Source organism: Choloepus didactylus, chromosome 26 (genome assembly GCF_015220235.1).
Source record: "Choloepus didactylus isolate mChoDid1 chromosome 26, mChoDid1.pri, whole genome shotgun sequence".
NCBI classification, from domain to species: Eukaryota; Metazoa; Chordata; class Mammalia; order Pilosa; family Megalonychidae; genus Choloepus; species Choloepus didactylus.
Window position 1 is genome coordinate 1,759,844 of NC_051332.1, and position 7,762 is coordinate 1,767,605.

The window sequence follows — 7,762 nt, forward strand, 5'->3', positions numbered from 1 at the left end:
CACAAAATATATCAACCTCTACACATGTCGTGTATTCTAAATCACAGGACCACCTTGACTATAACTCAGCATTCAGGCCCAGAATGAGATACCTGGCAAGCATAAATAGAGCATGAAATCCCACCAATAAGGCAGCCATGAGGCAATCCTCATGTCAGGAATAAACTGTGGACAGGGCAGACACATCAAAGTTGTCCAAATTACCCTAAGTTAAAGTGGGTTCATTGCACATGGTTATGCCTCATGGTAGGCTCTGCTAAGTGAGCACCTGGGATGATAAGCTGCATGTCTTAGATTCAGCAGTAATTTCCATGGCCACTGGAAAAAATGGCAGGCCCAAGCATGGCAAGGGTCACTTCATTGAACTTCCAGCTACCCTACACCATGTTGGAATTTGCCCTTGGGCATTCTTGTATAGCATCCTCCAGGGACAGCAAACCCTCACCATCCATTGGGGCTGCAAGTGATCCTTGGACATGCAGAATCATCCTCATGTGCCTATAACAAATTGCAGAAACCACAAAACCAACACCATCACTTGCAAACTTGGGGAGCCCATTACATTTTCAGACCACAAGGGCATCTATTGGGATAGAGCCATGTGGCTTAGCATCCTGAAGCCTATTGTGAGGCAGGAGAAGGTCAGCATCATTTGCCCATGAGCAAGCAAACACCCAAAAGAATTCAAGGCTGCTTTGGAACCTGCACTGATAAGGTCTCCTCCCCAGTTTCCAGCTTCAGGGAGATTTCTCCCCTGAGGTTTCTTAACTTGGGAATCCCTGCTGTATATTAGGCATACTGGGTACAGGGAATCCCATTTGGTGTAATGAGAAAGATTCAGAAACACTTGGAGTGGTCTGTAGCTGATTCAGCACACAAGGCTCAGATGAGAAGACTCTATTTGAAAGTGAATATGAAGGATGTGAAGTTGTGTGACTGGAAATAGTTGGAAAGAAGGGGAAACAGGAAATGTAGCAATCTGCAGCAATAAAAAATACAGCAAGTGAGATACTTGGACTGTATGAAGAGTACTGTTATAATATTGGAAATTTTATTCAATTGCCTTGAATGTAACCCATTAAAACTGACTTGTGCAATAAGGGTAAAAGATATTTATTTCAGCTTACTAGCTTTCCTAAGACTTTGCTATGCCTTATTATAAATTTGTAGTTTTTGATACTTCTGTGTTATTGTACATTATAGATAATTTTTTAAATGATTGCAATACAACAAAAGAAATAAAAATTAAACTTATCACATAAAAAATATCACCATGAGGGCACAATAATTTTCTGCCAATACAGTCTAAAATTCATAAACTCAATTTCATCAGGAAGAAACTCTGAAAGAAAACACAATTTGAGGAATATTCTTTAAAAAGATGGTTCAGTAGTTTTCTACTATGTCCAGATGAAGGAATTAATTGAGATTTATTCAGATGAAAGAGAATAAATTTATGTGAAAAAGAAATGTCAATTCAGTATGAGACTGGACACTATTTTTGTTTTGTGCCTTTTTACATTTCTATCATTATTATTATTATTTGCATTTTACTCGTTCAATAGGACATGATTGGGTAATTGTTGAGGTTGAGTCCAGGCCCATAGATGAGCTATTTTTACTACAACCAGGTTAATATGATGATTGTGGTAATGTTCCTGAGAATATATAAGAGACTGTGTCTGTTCTTAAGTGAAATACTACAGGAGTACTTAAAGAAACTGACATATTTTGAAACATAAATTTAAAATTGTTAAAGAAAACCTTATTATATGAGGTATATGAAACAATTAAATGGTGATAAAGGAAATTAAATAAAGACACTTCACATGTGTTGAGTTCACTCCTCATGAGGACACAGGGTCAGATCAGGGTAACATTACACTGACCTGCTTTCATGGGATATGAGAAAGATGGTCACAGTCAGTGCCACTTGGGCCTATTCCCTGGGCTTTAGCACATTTGGGAATGGATAGATCAGGGAAGTCTTCTTACTTTGCTAATAAACTTGCTCTCAGATCTGGAAAAAAACATGTGCTATATTTGTGGTTAACCTCTCCCAATCCAGTACCATATGAAAGGGTAATTTGGGGTGGGCATTCACAGTTACATGTATATCATTCTAACTGACAAAGTCATGGTGTGCTGTCTCCCAGGGCAGGGATATCCTTCAGGTCAATGATAATTTCTGGACTAAGGAACAAACAATATTCAGTGTACATCATCATGCCTGCCCTCTGGGTGTCCCCATCACTGCCCCCAACCATGCCTCCAACCCACAATACAAAAAATATATCAGCATCTCCACATATCATGTGTTCTCTTCATCACAGGACAACCTAGACTGTCACTCAGCATGTAGGTCCATAATGAGAAGTCTGGCATGCATAAATGAGCAAGAATTCCATGACTAAGACTGCCATGAGTCAATCTTCATGTCAGTCATAAACAGTGGACAGGGCAGACACATCAAAGTTGTCCAAATTTCCCTGACTTAAAGTGATTTCATTGACTGTACATGGACATGCCTAATGTTAGGTTCTCCTAATTGAGACCCTGGGATTCTAAGCTGTGTGTATTAGACTTAGCAGTAATATCTTATCTATAGAAAAAAAAAGACAGGCCCAAGCTTTTCCATGGGTACTTCACTAAACTTCCACCTACATCAATCCCTGCTGGAATTTGCCCTTGGGCATTTCTGTATAGCATCCTCCAGGGAGAGTCAAACACTCACCATCCATTGTGGACAGAGGTGATCCTTGGGGCTGTAGAATAATCCTTATATACCTACAACAAACTGCATAGGCTACAACAGCTCAACCATATCCTGTCCCCATGGGGAGCCCATTATATTTCCAGAACACAAGGCAGCCATTGGGATAGAGCCCTGTTGCTTAGAAAGCTGCTGCCTATTGTGAGGCAGGAGAGGGAGAGCATCATATGTGCATGTGCATTCCAGGCACCCAACAGAATTCTAGGTCACTTTGGATCCTGGGATCCTCTGTCTCCACCACAGGTTTGAGCCCCAGTGAGATTTCTTCCCTGGGGGTTCTTAACTTGGTATTTTCTGCTGTACATTAGGCTCACATGGGTACAGGGATTCCTATTGGGGGTATTGGGAAGGATTCAGAAGCACTTGGTGTGGTGTGTAGCTGATTCTGCACACAAGGCTCAGCACAGAAGTCTCTATTTGAAAGTGGATTGAGGTATGTGAAGTCCTGTAATTGGAACTAGTTGACAAGTGAGGGAAACAGGAAACCTAGGACTGTGCACCTATAAAGAATACCAAAGGAAGATGCATGGACTATATGAAGAGTACTGTTTATAATAATAGAGATTTTAATCAAATTCCTTGAAGTTAACCCATTAATGCAAACATGGGCAATGCAGGTAGCAAAGTAGTTATTTCAAGTTGCTTCCTTTCCTGAGAGTTTGCTTTTCTATATTATATAGTAGTGATTTTTGATACATGTCTGTTGTTGTAGCTTACAGATAATGTTTAAAAAGATTTCAATACAATGAAAGAAAAAAATTCAAACTTTTCTTTTAAAAATAAAAACACCCATGAGGGCCCAATCATTTTCTGCCAGTAGAGCCTAAAATTCATGAACTCAATTTCATCAGGAAGAACCTCTGAAGAAAAACACAATTTGAGAACTATTACTTAAAATGATGGTGCAGCAGTTTTTAATATGTCCAGATGAAGGAAATAATTGAGATATACTCAGATGAAAGGGAAGAAAAATACCCAAAGAGTAATGCCATGTTTGATATGAAACTGATCTCTACTTTTGTTTTGTGCCTTTCTACATTTTTAACATTATCATTAACATTATCATTTGCTTGTTTGATAGGACATGATTGGGTAATTGTTGATGTGGGCTCCATGCCTCTAGATGAGATAATTTTACTATAACCAGGTTCATGACTTTGGTAATGTTCCTGTGAATACTTAAGGGACTGTATCTCTTCTTAAGTAAAACACTACAAGAATAATTAAGGAAACTGACATTTTTTAAAACATAAATTCTAAATTCTAAAGGGAAACCTTATTATACAAGGAATATGAAACAATGTTAAATTTCTGATAAGAGAAAATAGACATTTCACATGTGTTGGTTTCCCTCCTCATGAAGGCACAAGTTCAGATCAGGGTGAGATTACACTGACCTGCTTTAATGGCATATGATAAGGATGGTCAGAGTCAGTGGCACTTGGGGCTACAGTCTTGGGCTTAAGGACATTAGGGAATCAAGGGATAGGGGAATTCTTCCTTTACTAATAAACTTGCTTTCAGACCTCAAACAAAATATGTGCCATATTTGTGGTTCATCTCTCACAAGTCCAGCACCATGTAAAAGGGGGACCTTGGGAGGGTATTCCCAGTTACATGTGTATCATTCTAACAGACAGAGCCATTGTATGTTGACTCCCAGGACAGGGATATCTCTCCTGGCTATGAAAATTCCTGGACCAAGGAACAAACAGTATTCAGTGTACACCATCATGCCTGACCTCTGGGAGTCTCCTTCCCTGTTTGCATCATGACTCAAACCCACTCAAAACAAAAATAAACAGCCTCTTCACATATCATGTGTTCTTTTCATCAGAGGACCACCTTAACTGTGTCTCAGCTTTTAGGCCCAGAATGAGACTTCTGGCAAGCATAAATTGAGCAAGAATTCCCATGACTAAGACAGCCATAAGCCAATCTTCATGTGACCTCTAAGCAGTTGACAGGGCAGACACATCAAAGTTGCCCAAATTATGCTGAGTTAAATTGAGTTCATTGCACATGGGAATGCATCATGGTAGGCTCTGCTAAGTAAGCACCCAGGATGATAAGTTGCATGTCTTAGTTCCAGCAGTAATTTCTGTGCCTTTGGAAAAAAATGGCAGGCCCAAGCATGGCAAAGGTCACTTCATTACACTTCTGACTACCCCACACCATGTTGGAATTTGCCCCTGGGCATTCCTGTATAGCATCCTCCAGGGAGAGCAAACCCTCACCATCCTTCAGGGCTGCAGGTGATCCTCCATTATGCAGAATCATCCCCATGTATGTATAACAAATTGCAAAAGCCACATCTGCACCATCACCTGCACACTTGGGGAGCCCATTACATTTTCAGACCACAAGGCATCTATTGGGATAGAGCCATGTGGCTTAGCATCCTGAAGCCTATTGTGAGGCAGGAGAAGGTCAGTGTCATTTGCCCATGAGCAATCAAAGCATCCACCATAATTCAAGACTGCTTTGGAACCTGGGCTGACTCACTCTCCTCCCCAGTTTCCAGCTCCAGGGAGATTTCTTCCCTGAGGTTTCTCAACTTGGGATTTCCTGTTGTATATTAGGCACAATGGATACAGGGATTCCTATTTGGAGTAAGGGGAAAGATTCAGAAAACTTGGAGTGGTCGGTAGATGGTTCAGCACTTAAGGCTCAGCAGAAAAGCCACATTTGAAAGTGGTTATGAGGGATGTGAAGCTATGTACCTGGAACTAGATGGAAAGAGGGGAAAACAGGAAACCTAGAACTGTGCAGCAATTAACAATACCACAAGTGAGATACATGGACTTCATGAAGAGTACTGTTATATTAAAAATTTTATTCAAATGCCTTGAATGTAACCCATTAATAATGACTTGTGCAATGTGGGAAGCAAGGTATTTATTTCAGGTTACTAGCTTTCCTGAGACTTTGCTATGCTTTATTATAAAGCATTGGTTTTTGATACCTCTGTGTTGGTGTACATTATACATAATGTTTAAAGTTATTTCAATACAATGAAAGAAAAAATTAAACTTATCACATAAAAATATCACCATGAGGGCACAATAATTTTCTGCCAATACAGTCTAAAATTCATAAACTCAATTTCATCAGGAAGAAACTCTGAAAAGAAACACAATTTGAGGAATACTCTTTAAAAAGATGGTTCATCAGTTTTCTAATATGTCCAGGTGAAAGAATTAATTGAGATTTATTCAGATGAAAGAGAATAAATTTACCTGAAAAAGAAATGCCATTTTGATATGAAACTGGACACTATTTTTGTTTTGTGCCTTTTTACAATTCTATTATTATTATTAACATTTTGCATTTTCAATAGGACAGATTGGGTAATTGTTGAGCTGGGGCTCAGGCCCCTAGATGAGATATAGTCACTACAACCAGGTTAATACAATGATTGTGGTAATGTTCCTGAGACTACTTAAGAGACTCTCTGTTCTTAAGTGAAATACTACAACAATAATTAAAGTAACTGACATTTTTTAAAATGTAAATTTAAAATTGTTAAAGAAACCCTTATTATACAAGAAATATTGAACTGTTAAATTGGTGATAAAATAAATTAAATAAACACACTTCACATGTGTTGGTTTCCCTCCTTATAAAGACACAGGGTCAGATCAGGGTGAGATTACACTGACCTACTTTCATGGGATATGAGAAGGATGGTTACAGTCAGTGCCATTTGGGCATACTCCCTTGGGCTTATCACATTTGGGAATGGAGACATCGGGGAAGTCTTCTTCCTTTGCTAATCAAGTTGCTTTCAGATATGGAACAAAATATGTGCCACATTGTGGTTAACCTATCTCAATCCAGCCCCATATAAAATGGGTATTTGGGGTGGACTTTCACAGTTACATGCGTGTTATTCTAACTGACAGAGTCATGGTATGTTGTCTCCCAGGACAGGGATATCCTTCAGGGCAAAGATAATTCCTGGACCAAGGAACAAACAATATTCAGAGCACACCATCATGTCTGCCCTCTGAGTGTCCCCATCCCTGTCCCCAAGCATGCCACCATCCCACTATGCACAAAAAAAAAATAACAGCATCTCCTCATGTCATGTGTTCTCTTCATCACAGGACCACCTTGACTGTCATTCAGAATTTAGGCCCAGAATGAGAAGTCTGGCAAGCATAGAGCAAGAAATCCCCCACTAAGGCTGTGATGAGCCAATCTTCATGTCAGCTATAAACAGTTGTCAGGGTAGACACATCAAAGTTGTCCAACTTTCCCTGACTTAAAGTGAGTTCACTGACTGCACATGGGCATGTCTAATGGTAGGCTCTCCTAATTGGGTCTCTGGGATGATAAGCTGCATGTATTAGATCCAGTGATAGTAACTGGTCCATTGGAACCAAAAGAGTGGCCCAAGCTTGTCCAGGGGCATTTCATTAAACTTCCACCTACCTCAATCCCTGCTGGAATTTGCCCTTGGGCATTTCTGTATAGCATCCTCCAGGGAGAGTCAAACACTCACCATCCATTGTGGACAGAGGTGATCCTTGGGGCTGTAGAATAATCCTTATATACCTACAACAAACTGCATAGTCTACAACATCTCAACAATATCCTGTACCCATGGTGAGCCCATTTTATTTTCAGACCACAGGGCATCCATTGGGATAGAGCCCTGTTGCTTAGAAACCTGCTGCCTATTGTGAGGCAGGAGAGGGTCAGCATCATATGTGCATGTGCATTCCAAGCACCCAACAGAATTCTAGGTCACTTTGGATCCTGGGATCCTTTGTCTCCACCACAGGTTTGAGCCCCAGCGAGATTTCTTCCCTGAGGTTTCTTAACTTGGTATTTCCTACTGTAAATTAGGCTCACATGGGTACAGGGATTCCTACTTGGAGAATTGGGAAGGATTCAGAAGCACTTGGTGTGGTGTGCAGCTGATTCTGCACACAAGACTCAGAAGAGAATTCTCTATTTGAAAGTGGATGTGAGGTATGTCAA